Genomic DNA, 14084 nt, shown 5'->3' with positions numbered 1-14084 from the left:
AGCCTAAGATGAAACACAAATGTCCCATATAGTACTGTTTTGTATTAATTAACTGTTGTATAACTTATCATATTGTTCCATTCTGATTTCTCTCAGCCCTATAAAGCAAACTATACAACTTGTTGTGAATGTATTATTTAGTTTATTTAAGCACGGTGTGAAATCTGAGGGTTATTGTGTGTAGGCTACAACACAATATGGCTTTACATTGCATGTAGAAATATAGAACCTAAATAAACCTATGCAACTGACCAACTAGACTGCTGTGGACAGCCTTCTTCAAAATTTGTGTGTGCGTGTGTATGTGTAAGTAGACAAGGGGAGATTATAAGACTGGTGGCATGAGCCAGTATGATACTGGCATTGGAAATTCTCTTACTGTATTTCTGTGGTTTGAGTAGTTTTACATTTTACAGTTGTATATCTCTTACAAGGACAAACATCTGCAATGTGTTCATGACAATGGCTGTTCTTTCCAAGTGTGCACAGCAGCCGCAGCAGCAGGCATCAGATCCACCTGCCAGGCCAGGCCTTGGAGTTTGGACTTTAAAGCAGACCACATGCTTACAGGGAGCTGAGCAATAACGTCCTCTCCAAACTAAACAAATCCACCCTCAGATAATGGCCACCAGGTACAGAGCTTTGACCACTCACACATCAACAGTGCAATGGGTGTTAAGTCATATAGGCATTTAGCTCTTTTCAAATGAAAACTGAACCCTCTTGAACAGCTTGAAACGAAAACAAAACCACGTCCTTCACTATTGAATCTGCCGTTGGTGTGCACAATTGTGCATCCTCTTGCAACAGCACATACTAGCCTTTCCACTGTAAAGGTGGAAATGCTGTAATGCTTAGAGAAAAATCAAGTGTCAATTGCCACTTATGATACAAACAGCTAACAGACTATTCGATAGGAAATGAAAGGCAAGAAATGACAAACATTTATAGAGTCTGAGTGGCTGTTAGTAATAATAAAGCCTTTTCTCTTCACTGGAAAAGAATGTTTGTGGGTCAAAACAAGCAAAGAAAGAAGAAAAAAAGCTGCAGTCAACAACATACACATGCTTCAACGGTCACATGGCATGAAGCTACAGCTCCTTGGCAACTGAACAGTTAATATGCAAACAAGCTTGGCAGCTCTGTATGAGAGGGAGTGGCTTCCTTTACAGAGAGATGAGGGAGGGGAGAGGAAGAGGAGGGGAGGGGAGTAGAGGAAGGGGAGGGGAGTAGCAGAGCTGGTGAAAGAAAGCGAGTGGAAAAAAAAAATGTGTTGGCGCGTGTGTGTGTGTGTGTACGCGCACGTGTGTGTGTGTGTTTGCGTATGCAGAGAGATAGGGTGGCTGCAGAGGCACAGGTGTCTGGCTCTGAACACTCCATTACTTCCTCATCAAAGGGCCTGTATTAGTGCGCCACTGCTCTCATTTCTTGCCTGTACCACCGTGAGAGTCCCCACTAACTCACCATTAGGGAAATGAGAGAAGAGAGCTAGCAATGCACTGAAAATGACAAGATACCTAACACCCATCGGTGCTTCAGAGTCTACAGCAGGCTGCTATTCTCATACACAGATGACACAGCCAACTGCTATCAAATGTCACCCAGTGTTAATGGCAACATTATCCACGGTGCAGTGGATGAGAAAAAAAAAAAAAAAAAAAAAAAAAAAAAGGTATTTTGATCTATTATGCACCACTGTAGACAATACACAGGTTTGGTATGGTTATTGGTTATTTACGCTTTAAACTTTTAAATACTACGCAAAAAGCAGTAAAACAATACTTGGCTAAAGTAATGCTGCTTAAATTGGTGATTAGAAAAACATCCAGGACCTGGTTTCAAGCCCAGTGTAATCACATAAACAACAGGTGTACCAATGGCATTGTAAACAATACAAAATATCCTTGAGCAAGGTATTAAATATACACGAAATCATGAGCTACTGTTCTGTAGCTGACCCCTTAGCTCCACAGTCATGTTCTCAGCTATTAAAGCCATCATAGACTTCTTTTTAATCTCCTCTTTTGTAATTTTACTTTTAGATGATAACATTTTATCTCAAAATCCCCAAAATGCAAAAAGTAATTTAAAAACGCAACCAAAAGTTGATTCAATGTCTTCAGTTTGCTTATTTTGTTTGATCATCCTCAAAATTATGAAAATTGTCCCTGATAGATTTTCTGTCAATTAATCATTTAAAATTGACCAAAATCTCCTACACTGACTCTTTCCTCTGTGGGATCAATAGTAGAAAAATAAAAACCAGACCTTGCAACAAAATAATGCAGCAATATTGGATTATCTCATTCGAAATGAGTGAACGTCCATCAGACAGCAACCAGTGTTTCCCACAGGTTCAGAATTGATTTTTGGTGGTCCGATATCCAATACTTGAGAGTCTGCTGCAACACAGACTGACAGCTGATTAGCAAAGACATTTTTCAGGCACTTGTAAGACTGACTGAATGCATGAATGCTGCATTCTGGGAGCAATTTGATGAATCCTCATGTTAAAATGCAGGTCCATGCAGACCTGGGAAAGGAGGAAATACAAAATATAATTTTTCTGGGGGGAGGAGGGTGCTGGCAGATCTATATGGCTGGGTGTCCCAAAGATTTATATGGGAAACACTGTAGCAACACATCTGTGATCAAGGATAAGTGATCAAGTTTGAGTTAGTCAACAAGAGAAGCTGCCTTCTTCAACAAAACAACGTCTGATGCCATTACCTCATTTTTCAGACATCCTTGAAAACATTTCTTAGTAGTGTTTTATAAGAAAAGGCTCGGCCTTCATATCCCTCCCAGAAATAAAAACATCAGAGATGCCTCGTCAACCATAAGCGGATCTCATACCTATAGCTCAGTTAATAACACTGATTGCACTGTTAAGTTTAGGTGTGATTAGGCCCCACTAATTGGGCCTGAGGCTGCCGGCCAGTTTGCAGCCAGAATGGAGTGTGAGGCAACGGCACGGTTAATGAAAGGATAAATGATAAATGAAAGGAGACATGATGCACAGCAATGCTTCCTCAACCAATTAAACACAGAACCATGTATTAATGAGAGATATAGTAGCTGAGGCCGAGCATGGTGCCCTCTAGAAAAGCTGCTGAAAGTCTAACAGAGCATTATTATTATTTGACTGGGCCCGTTCTACACTCTGACCCGCTCTACTGTGACCATACAGCCTTCCTCAGCCAGATAGAAGAACTGCTTAGAAGAAATAGGATAGTAGACGCTCACGGTACAAAAGTTATGCACTTCAGCTGCAATGTCACATTAGAAGGGCCCTGTACACCCACACAAGTGTTTTCAAAAACATCACTACAGTAGGGGGAACTAATAACAATGGGTGCACTCCAAAACCCAACAGGTACAGGCCATTTCCATTCTGCACACACAATGGCACATGCCGCTTATGCAGACGTGAATCGACGACTCTGTGCAGCAAATAAACATAATACCAGGTGTACCAACGGCACTGTAAACGTTCCTGACTAATAAACACGTATTTCACATGGCTTGTTGTGGTGGAATCCAAATGGAAAAATGTATAATACCGTCTCTGCCAACACTTTTAAGCTGTGAAAAGATTAAATTTGAGTTTATCACAACATCTCTACCATGTGCTACTGTTTGATTGTCAGCTGTTAGAGATTCAATGTCTAACTCATATGCCGCCTGCACTCCATTGAAGTGGGTTTCCTGCCCTTGTAGCTATAACAAGCAGCATAACAAAAGTGTAGTCAAGGAGAGGTCTAATCAGGCAACATAAGTGAAAACACAGAGTGGGTGACAAGCTATTAGAAAACATTATACTTTCTTTAGTTATTTATCGTGATCAGTTTCCTGAGGATGTCCTAAACCACCACTACTATACTACCACTGACAGGTAACTGGTGGTAAACTGACCTATTGCCATACTGAAAAGCACATGGTCAGCAGTTTTTGAGTAAACAGGTACCTCATTCACCTCCCACACAGACATACATACATTGATTCTGGGACACAAACCTGTGATGCTGTTGTGCAGTGTCTTGGCTATAATAACCAATTCAAACAAATAATCCAAACTGCATGGACATGCACCATTTAAACTTCCAATATAGTTTTGTACAGGATTATTGGGGAAAAAGACAATTTAAGTAATCGAATATCATTTTGTTAGTAAGAAAGACAACTCCTAAAAATCACATTTCTTTGATTTCTAACAATAAAGTGGTTCCAAGTAGTGACTATTGGTCATATGGGAACTGTAAGCCTATTTCAAAACAAACATACAGTAAGATAGTCATTGATATTGCTGTATCCTGTGGGTTAGCCATGCAATAAGCCCAAAATATAAAACGTGGAAGTAAGCAAAGTTCAAGTCTGACAACTGTATGGGTCCCAGAAGATACAACACTGCCAGCAGACTTCCATTCCTTAAGTGTGTGTGTGCACAAGCCCACGTCTGCTATATTTATACAATACATGCGTAAAGCTCCAAGGTCTGTGACCACAAAGTCAGACAAACAGAAAAAAAAACATCAACACATACAAACAACTTCTTTCTTCCCACCCTTCTTTTCACACAGATTCACTCTCTAGTACACACAGTAATCTTTACACCAGGTTAAGTCTGTGCCAATAAAACAATCAGTATACTAGATAGAAAAAAAAAACAAACTCGTCTAGGTTTAGCAGGGATGTGCCTCACCACTACAGCCCTGCTGCTCTCCCAAGCAACTCCAATCTAACAAGCTTTAACAAAGACAACCTATTAGCCCTCTATTATGTAATCAGCTAATTGACTCCTTTAATTAAATTCAGCAAAGACGGCCATTCCTATTGCTGATAAGAGGGTTTATGAGTGCAGACAGATCCAAGTGTTACTGATACAGGTTGTTGGACCTATTCATCTGGCTAGGACAGAACTGAACACTAGGGGGGGACTGTGAGGAGAGAGAGAAGGAATGCAAGGTAAAAAGAAAAAGACGTCTGCCATCACCTTCAATCTGAATCAGTCTAATGAAAATACAAGATTTTTTTCAGAAAAACACAAAAGGGGAGGTTGGAGGGAAACAACCCACAATGCTAGGTGAAAACCTGTGATATCTTAATCAGCCTTAAGGAATGTATTTAAATAATTTCACATGCTGCCCACTACAGTAGAGTCAATATGACTGACAAATCTGAAATCATTTATTCATTTTACCTTTATTTTACCAGGAAGTCCCATTGAGGTCAAAAATCTCATTTACAAGAGAGACCTGGACAAGGCAGCAACATGTTAAAGTACAACATGATATACAAAAATTCAACAGAAGAACAGCTATTCAAACATAGTAACCTCTCAAGAAAAACAACTACATGCCTCCATCAACACATTTTTCACGATGCCCTTAAATTCATCAATGGATGTACATGTTTCTAACTTTACATCTTTTTGCAGATTATTCCATGCCCAAGGTGCATAGTAGGAAAATGCAGTTTTCCCCAGATCTGTCAAAACCCGGGTTACATTAAAAAGCAACCGCTTGGAGGAGTGTAGCTGTTTACCACCAGAGCTGAGACGGAGAAGGGTACAGACGTAAGCTTTACCCAGTATCACTCAATAGATAAAAATATACCAGTGCTGTTGTCTGCTAGTGGTAAATGATGTCCAACCCACCGAATCATAAAGAACGCAATGATGAATAAGACTTTACATTGTAATGAAATGTAGAGATGCATGGTACACTCAATCAAGGCTCTGTAAGACGGAGGAGGCTGCATTCATATACAATATGTCACCATAATCATAGACAGAAAAGTAGCTTCCACAAGTTTTTATTTCTAAGATTTATTTTTAAAATAAAAGCCAATCTTCACTTTGAGCTTCCTGATTAGATTAGCAATATGTACATTAAATAAAAGTTTGCCGTCTATCCATATAACCAACTTACTATATGCTTGTATGAGGGCACCCCTTCAATGGATTTACTATCGAATGTGAAAATGCCAACTGTAAGAGTTTTTGAGAAGACCATTAACTTTGTTTTCTGAGCATTTAAGAGGTTTCCAGACTGAAAATCCTTTTCACCCCTCTAAAAAGTGGCAAGACCTTCCTAATTGGAAGTCATTTCATCTTCATAATTGGCAGCTTAATTAAAAACAGACTGAACTGATGCAGTCTCTTTGCATTTTATTATTTCACATTTCAATTCTGTGTGTGCTGCCCCTCAGAAGTGTGAAATCACCACAGTGCAATCAAAATATCAGCAATGTGGATGGACGTTGGCCTTCATCACTCACATTCACTAAATCAGTGGAGGCCTTTCAAACCTCATCTTGATGGAGGGCTTGTACTGAATAAACACCACACAGACAGCAATAAAACTCTGTATCTTAGTTTAGTTTGGCTTCCACATGATGCTCGTTTTCTCACTGACACCTGTAAAAAAAAAAAAAAAACTGTTGTGACTTGGGTTTCAGTGTTGTGCAGAATACATATAGTATTTCCTAGGCCTGGCTCTGTCTCAGTCAAACCCAGTGACTGAGAAGAAAAGGGAGTGATTCTAACTAGGGCATCTGTCCTTCTTGCTTCTTTAAGTGTCAGCTTAGAGGGCAGTCGCTCAGCAAGATTTAAGATGATATTTTAAGGGCTAGCACTGTGTGCGTGCACTGGTGAGCATGAGCCAAAGTGAAAGCAAGAGGCCATCCATCCACAGAGGGACACCCTTTACAAAAAGTAGCTGACTTCCAAATTTTACATAGCAGCAATGCCACTGTAGATCCGCTCCTATTCAAACCCATTTTATCACTCTAATGCAGGCCTCTTTCATGGTCAATAAAAGTGTATACTTGAATTTATTCTAAGGGAGTCTAGAACTTGTGTAGTTATCACTCACATACTATCAGTCATGACTTTTACTCTCAACATTTGTTGAACTGCAACAAAACATCAGTAGCTGCATGCAAGTTCCTGGCAGAGAGGAATGATGTGAAATTTCTTCTAAGGCATTTTGGAAAAGGTCTTAAAAGCAGCTGATTTATCAAACCTTTAATTTTATTTTCATTGTGACAGAAAAGTTCAACAGGGCAAGAAACATGAGGGGCCAGATGATCAGACAAGTTAAAAACAAGCCAACAGTTAAACCCAAAGTTAGCACACCAGTAATGTTAGTAATAATCCCTCATTGCAAAGGGAAAACTGTGTAGGCTCAAAACTATGACACACATTGTAGGTTTAGTTTAAACCAGGAAATAATTAGGTTCAATTTGGGGTTTGTTTAAAATCTGAATTATCCTTAAACTACATATGGGGTTTTCTGAACTGGAAAACTGGAGGTGTTTTGATTTTTACTGAAATGAGACTATTCCAATAACTTGGACCTGAAAGCAGTGCAGGTGGTGTTTTGCATGTTGAGCAGCACAAGGTTTCTGTGTACTTTACATGATGGGTCACAAATTGAATTGTGAACCGTCTTCGTCATGGCTGGTTTTCAACAGTGGTTGTTCTGAGTCATGAGGTGGTACTCTTTGAATCAGAGATTGCACCGCAGGTCAGACACCAGGCAGTGAAGTGAAGCTGAACTGTGCAAAACAAGCAAGCCGTATGATGCCATTCATTAATGGGAACATCGGTGCAAACTGAAGAGTGGAGCTGAGAGGAGGTCCCTTAGGATGCGAAAGAGAGAGAAACAGACAGAGAGGGAGGGAGGGACGAGGTGGAGGGGAATTCAGCAAGGGGCTTCCTGCCAGACCTTTACAACTCCTTCATTATTGAAGCAGTGCAAAGGGAGAGCAGGGCCAATGCCTGCGTACAGAAGCACACACACACACACACACACACACACACACACACACACACACACGCAACTACGAACATCAGCGCACAAGCAAGACAGAGTGGGTGCATAGTCAACCAGCGGCCTTCAGGATTTGACGAAGTAAGGATTTTTTCCTTGCTCTGATTTCCAGAGAGGGGAAATCTTGCAAAGTGCAAGGCAAGTGTGTGTGGAATGAATCCCCGCTGGAATTGTAGAGGTCAGACACACAGGCTCTCTTCCAGCAACAGACAGGACATGATGGATTGGATCACACCTACCCCATTTACATTAGCTTAAATTGTGAGTTATAGTGCTGGTGTTCAGAATTGTGTTTTCTGTCAAAGTCAAAACAATATATTTCAAATAATAATTTGTTTCAAGCTGAGAACCAAGTACATGTGTCTCCTGAGCGCTTAAACACACACACACGTACAAAGATTAAAACAATATATCTGAACACGGTGGAGCTGTGCACATACAGTACACATTTCTATGTGTTAGGGGTGCAACGGATCACAAAAGTCACAGTTCGGATCTCATCATTGTTTTGAGTCACGCATAAGATCATTTTTCAGATCAGCCAAAAAAAAACGTAAAAAAAAAAGTGTACTTAAAGCAAGGAACTTTTGCCCATAGTCTTAAATGAAAACAAGATTCAAGATGTCCAATGTTTAAATAAAATCTTAGAATATATAAAATATCCAATACTCAATTGTTAAATTAAAGTGCATTATGAGGCATGATAATTTCTTCCACATGTTGTGAATGAAACAACAGCTTTTGTCCACATCATCAAAGCTTGATGATAATTTGCAAACATGAACACACATCTTGTCCTGCAGCTTAGTTTGTTGAATGAGCCACCAAACAAACATTCACCCGGGAAAAGTGCACCACTAACGTCAGTTAGCAGCTAGATAGCTAAACAGTGTGTAAACATACCTGTAAATGTCACTTCGGACACTTTAAATGCTGGTTTGGTCGTTGCTCTTCAAAATCCCTGTTAGCGAGTAGCGACACACTGTCTGTCAATGACTTGTGGCTACAGCAGTTTGTTTACTTTGTCTACAATGAGACATTAAATTATGCAATTAATCCATGGTTCACATGAGTTCCGAACTGCGGGGGAGGATCCGTACAGATCACAGAACAACTATGTTCTGTTACACCACTACTCTGTGTGCCAGTGTATGTTGAAATACATGTACTTCTACCACTACATCTGAAGCAAAAATGTTTCATCAATGGAACAAAAAATGCAGGTGTCACCATTTGCTTTGTTGAATTTATTCTCAATTTAATTTGTAAACTTGTGCAGAATGAGGCCTTTCTGGTCTTTGCTCGTCCCTTTGTGCCATGAATAAGATTATCATGAATATTCTCTGATTCTGTTTTGAAAAGATGATGTGTCTGGATGAGAAAATAAATCTTAAATCTTGATTATGATGTGTCGTCTGGGTTTTATGTATTTCTTTATTTTTTAAAATCAGACAGCCTATTGAGGGCTGCCAACTGATCCGCACTGCGCATTGAGACTAAGGGAAATGGACTTGAGGCAAATTTATGGTCAACACAAGGGATTAACAGGAACCCCAATGTGTAGTTACATTTTTATGGAGGCGCATGTCAGCCAAGCCTAACTAAGTAACCTTCGAGCTTACACAAGAAGCAGCTGTAGATATGGCGTAACCCTTTAATGTAAAAGAAAAAATCCACCTTTACACTACACCACCTATTGCTCACACTTTGAAAGGTTGGTATAAGACTGATTATTTTGTGGACAGACACTAGACACCGTTTGATCTCATAGAGTGGGCTGTCAAAGGTAAGCTGGACTGGTTCAGTATCCTTCAATTGTTGCATCTCATCCAGTTGCAGCCATGCATATACAGTACATAACTCATTTCAGCACAGCCAATCATTGTGTCAATCAGAGTGACCACAAGGCTCTGAAACAGAACAAAAATAGAGCTGCAAGTGATGACAAAGACACATATGAATGAAAAATAACAAGTTAATAGAGATGTCCTGAGTTGTTCCTAAGGATATGTATCTTTAGCTGATCTGGGCATTTTATTTAAGCACTGGTATTGGCCAATCAAATGACTATCCTTTCATCACTATACTCTGTGTTTTGTCCACCTCACACTACTAGTGTTGCAGCACTTCTCTCCTTTACAACAGCCTACAGTGCAAGCATTTCACTTGTAAATGCGGGTGAAAATCAGTGTGCGATTGTGAAAAACTAATTGGGCACATCAGTGCGAGTGACTTTGAATTCTGACATCCTAATTGACCAAACACATGGATTCGCTATGTCGCTAATTAAGGTCCTAGTGAAACGGAAGTTCGAGCGTCTTTAGCTTCTGTACTGTGTCATATTTCCCAGTGAAACAGGATATTTGAGCAATGTACCGTTACAAGAATGATTTAAATCAAATTCTTTGCATTTGATTGGACCACTAAAAGTTTAGCACGATACGGAGGACTGTTGGTTTCACACACACACACACACACCTCCCTCACCTGTTAGTTCAGGAGGATGATGAGGGGGAGTTGAATGAATTACACCTGGGACATACAGCCTGCGTGAACGTCAGTAGTGCGTGTGCGTCGCTGAACTGCTGCATCTCGCACACTTGCAGCGTCCACACAGACAGCATTGCTGCTGCGGCGCTTCTGCTGCCAGCTCTACCTTTCTACATAGAGTTTGGCTTTGATAATGGCCATCAATAATAGCATGTTTCATATCATTTAATTATAAATTTTATTCATCTTTAGTTTAGACAGTAAAAGGTTAAGAAGCGTGTGCTCAATTGTTAAAAATAAATAATATGTGAGATGAAAACGGCTTTCTTTCTGACAGGTATGGTGGGGTCTGGTTGGGGATACTTCTGTGTCAGCGACATAAACTCCTCACAAAAGGACGGCCTTTTTTTTTTTTTATAGATTATATTAATCATTCAGCCAATTAAACCCTACTGTCACCGCTCCAAGTGAAGAAAATCCCTCCAGACGACACCAAGTTCCCCAAAGAGCCAAACACACCTCAAAACTGTCAGGAGGGAAACTGACAACAAAAAAGGAAAATAACAACACCAAATCTCCACCTGGAAGCAGGTGAAACAACAGGCAGGAGTGCCAGTTTGAACTAATATCACAGAAAGTGACAGGAGTCGAGAAAAGAAGCTCCATGTGTCACCAACTCTCCGTACTGGAGTTCCCAACCAGAGAGGCTCCCTGCCCCGGCGTACACCGCGCAGGCTGACCCGCCGTGGTGACACTTCATGTCTGTGACATATTTTACAGATATAGATATTGAAACCATAGTGAAAGGTGTAATGTTGCTGGTATAATGTCAATATGACTGTCGACACATCATTTTCTGTCTATTTTTGCTGAGAACCGCGCGTGTCATGTGGAAAAAATAGGCGAGACCCCGAATCTCTAGATGACGCACTGTGTGGCTGCTCTAATCTGTTAACATGGGCGCCGAAATGAAAAGAGGTTCCGTGACGTACGCGTGCTGCTCACGCAGGCTGTGTGTCCCAGGCGTTAGACATCAGCCACATTGTTTTGGAAATGAAAACAAAGTTTTTGCCCACTGACATCCAAACACATATCTCTTCCTATCTCTCTACATATTGCTCTCAGCAACTATGACACACAAATGGTGTGGTTTTATATGACCGGTGTGGCTAGCTACTCGCCCAAAGTCACATTTGATTGGATGAACTTTTGTAAACGTCCCCGAGTGCAGGATGAATCAAACATTTGAAACTGTTGTACTGGAAGAGAAAAGACATGCGATTTTGATGTAAAAAATACTCTGATGCTGTTTTTTTAAACATATATTTGTCATATATCAAGAGATAAATGAACACTTAACACAGGGACACAGGATTAAAACTGGGAAAATAAATGTTTTATTTCACTGGGTCTTTAATGTTAATTCTGAGAGTAACTTGATAACAGGCCAAAATTAAACTTGGCTGTTGTTGGGTTTGTGTGCTGTCTGCAAGCCCGTGTCTGTACTCGGCCAAAGATCATTTGTTGGGGAAGAATCTCCATTCTGTAACGCTGCTGTTCAATCATGAGTGGAGTGGGTGTTTCTGTAGTTTCAACACCTCCAACACAGTGATATGTCTTTTCAGTCATTTCAGGAGTCGCATTCTCCAGTTCACTTTCATTCATATTATGTAAATAATTTAAGCTCAATTTAATAGTTTTGAACCAGGATCTTTTCTATTTGGATTAAGTAACTCAAGAAAAATGTGTGCCAAAATCAATAGGCTACACCTATTAATTCAGTTTGCAAGATGTACATTAAATCAACATTGCATATCTTCTGCTGCTTGAATTTAAGTATCAGATCTGACTTTGTATTGGCAGATATCCAATATTAAAGGCCTTGGATCAGGATTGGGACATAAAAACTTGATCTGGACATCCCAAGTTAATGCTGCACATAAAAGCAGCTGTACTGACTATTTACACATGTTTAAAAACATGAGCAGAACTGATTTTTGTCACTGAATGGGGGGAAGTCAATGGATAAAGAGAAAAAAAAAAAAATCAGAGGCTGGATTAAACCCCAAACATTACACAGTAGATACTTTTTCTTACTTTTTAAACTGACCTTTTTTATCATTACTTAATCTGAGTTCTCCAGGAAACGACCACTTTAGTTCTCATCATGTAATGACTTATTGCGTGACAAGGAAGAGAGAACTGTGTTTGATAAAACATACTGAGATTTGTTTAAAGTTTAATTTCAACCTACTTTGCTACAACTTAAATCTTAACTACTGCACTTACTCTCAAAGTACAATGATACAATGAAATACAAATAAGAAGTAGTGGTATAACAGAATGTAGTTGATCTGGGATCCATACAGATCGCCCCCCACAGTACGGCATGTGAACCGCAGGTTAATGGCATAATTTAATGTCCCATTGTAGACAAAGTAAACAAACTGCTGTAGCTGTAAGTCATGGACAGACAGCATGTTGCTAACAGGGATTTTGAAGAGCAACGACCAAACCAGCATTTAAAGGGTCTGAAGTGACATCTGCAGGTACAGAATAAATGGAAAGCAAAGCTACATTTGTCTCCCTTTTTCTTTTCTTGCTAATCCGAAAAATGATCCAATCCATGACTAAAACCGTGAGATTTGTGATCCAATGCATCCCTAATAAACAAGTTATTTGAAATACAACCATTTAGTGATATATTAACCACAATGGCCTATTAATCACTCATATATTGTATCATCAATAATGTCACTTTTTTAATGTTAGGTTTACATATTTTCCCGATGAACTGGTCTTGGCTTTTCTTCAAACTGGACCTGCATTTTTGAGGACACTACTGTGCAGTTTGGCTTCTATGGCACAGATTAAAGGTCTTACACAGGTGTGCATCTATCCCTTTTAGACTATTCAATACATGATTGGATCAGATATACTCAGATTCAAATACAGATGCTGAATCTATATAGCTAAGCTAATTTTGCAGCTAATTTTGTTCAGATTTAATACAACACGATGTAAAATTTCAGTTGCAAATGAATTTAAGTGTCATCTTGACTGGCAATAACACATTTTCTTTCACACAATAAAGTTACACCAATAAATGGGCACTGGTGCAGGCCACATTTCCAGCAGAATTTGGTTTATCTGTTGTGTTGTGTTTACATCTTAGATTTATTAGCTTTACTTGTGAATTTGGTAAAAAAAAAAAATGTGGTTAAAAAATGGATGAAAAACATTAAAAATCTGTAGGTTTTCAGTTTGGAAAACTACAGTATTTAAATTCTCACTGAGGCTACCATGGTAAAAAAAAAAAAAGCAAAATAAAATTGCCATTAAAGACCAATTTTTATGAATAATTTTCCATGCAGCAAAGTAGAGGCGCTTTGAACTACAGACATACTTGCACAATAAAGCTACATCAAGGCAACAGGGACAACAATGGTTTTGGTAGAGCTGGTGGTGTGTGGTACACTAATAATAGGTATACTGGAGTCTAGCCGCATTTTACTAGACCAAGACAAGGAAACCTCACATTAACAGGAATACCAAGATGGGCTCTGCACTTTGCCTGCTGTAAAAGTCTGCTGTATGACTTCAAGGTTTGAGGACTTCACAGCAACCTTTTTGCGATCCGATGGATCATGTCAGTAGTGAACAGGTTGATTAAAACATCTATAACTAAAACTATTCACCTATTCATATTTAAATTTACCTTTTGTTGAAACTGGATGGTAACTTGATTCACTACATACT

At 39.5% G+C, this 14084-nt stretch overlaps 1 protein-coding gene across 8 annotated transcripts in view; it reads right to left on the bottom strand.

Annotated features, from left to right (window-relative positions):
* Positions 1-14084, bottom strand: part of chd9 (chromodomain helicase DNA binding protein 9) — a 78659-nt gene that overhangs the window by 53147 nt on the left and 11428 nt on the right. The gene's annotated exons all lie outside the window — the stretch shown is intronic.

The sequence above is a fragment of the Thunnus thynnus genome, chromosome 1, assembly GCF_963924715.1.
Source record: "Thunnus thynnus chromosome 1, fThuThy2.1, whole genome shotgun sequence".
NCBI classification, from domain to species: domain Eukaryota; kingdom Metazoa; phylum Chordata; class Actinopteri; order Scombriformes; family Scombridae; genus Thunnus; species Thunnus thynnus.
Note: the sequence above shows the minus strand (reverse complement) of the source record. Positions and strands in the feature narration are given on the sequence as shown.